At 34.3% G+C, this 1,286-nt stretch overlaps 1 pseudogene; it reads left to right on the top strand.

The window, feature by feature from the left end:
• The first annotated feature begins 360 nt into the window (after positions 1-360).
• Positions 361-829, top strand: LOC102263037 (annotated as a pseudogene).
• The last annotated feature ends 457 nt before the right edge of the window (positions 830-1,286 follow it).

The following is a 1,286-nucleotide window of genomic DNA, read 5'->3' as shown; positions in this document are numbered from 1 at the left end:
CTTCAACATTACACTGAAAGGAGTAAAAAATAGAAATCCTTGGTTCATGTCCTGTGTTAGAGAGAATGTGTTTTGCCAGTAAAGAAAGAAAAAGAAAAATGGTATACACATTGGAAAAGAAGTCAAACTTCCTTTATTTGTAGATAATATAATCATCAATGTGAAAAACTTTAAGTAATCTACAAACAAACTAATAAAAATAATATATGGGTTTAGACAGTTTCAGGATACTATATCAATATACAAATATCAATTATATTTTATGTGCTATCAACAAACAACTGTAATACTAAACATTGCATTCATATTAGCATTGAAAATACTTACGAATACATGTAACAAAAGATGCTCTGGCTCTTTGCTGAGGTCACATTGAGTTGCGAGTGGCTTCAGGGGCGTCTTTAGGAATCAGGAACATGGCAGAAGACATCAAGACAAAAATCAAGAACTACCAGACTTCTCCTTTTGACAGCTGCTTCCCCAACCAGAACCAGACCAGGAACTGTTCACAGAACTACCTGGATTTCCACTGCTGTGAGAAGGCAATGACTGCTAAAGGGGGTGATTGTCTCTATGTGTGAATGGTACCGGCGTGTGTACAATCCCTGTGCCCATATCCTGGGTTTCGGCCTGGTTTGACCACCAGGCAGAAGGCACATTTCCTGGGAAGATCTGAACTGAGTGCACCCCATCTGTCCTCTGTCTTCCATCCTTCTCCTAGGAAGGTGAAGGGGGAAGGGGGTCCTGGGTACATCCCACCCTAGAATCCTGAATCATGGCTTAACTAATAATAAATACTTGTTGGGAAAATGTAAAAAAAAAAAAAAAAGCTCTGAAGTGTAAACCTTTTGACTTAAAACCTTGTCAATGCTGAGAGAAACTAATGAAAAATTAAATAAATGGAGAGACATATTATGTCCATGAATAAAAAAATTAATTTTGTTAAGATGTAAATTCTACCCAAATTGCTATATAAGTATGATACAATCCCAATTAAAAATCTTAGCAAAATTTATTGGGGAAGTTGGCAAACTGATTTAAAATTCATATGCAATGAAAAGGATGTTAATTAATCAAAAATATTTTAAAAAAGAACATTATTAAAGAACTTACACTACCCATTTTGAAAATTATAAAACTATAGAAAACAACAGAATGTGATATTGGCATAAGGATAGACATAGTGCTCAATGAAACAGAATAGAGAGTCCAAAAATAAACCAACATTTATGTAATAATTTACCAAAAATGCCAAAGTAATGCAGTGGAAAATTGATAGTTTTTTT

Source organism: Myotis brandtii, unplaced genomic scaffold (genome assembly GCF_000412655.1).
Source record: "Myotis brandtii unplaced genomic scaffold, ASM41265v1 scaffold494, whole genome shotgun sequence".
Taxonomy (NCBI): domain Eukaryota; kingdom Metazoa; phylum Chordata; class Mammalia; order Chiroptera; family Vespertilionidae; genus Myotis; species Myotis brandtii.
This window is presented reverse-complemented; position numbering and strand designations above follow the sequence as displayed.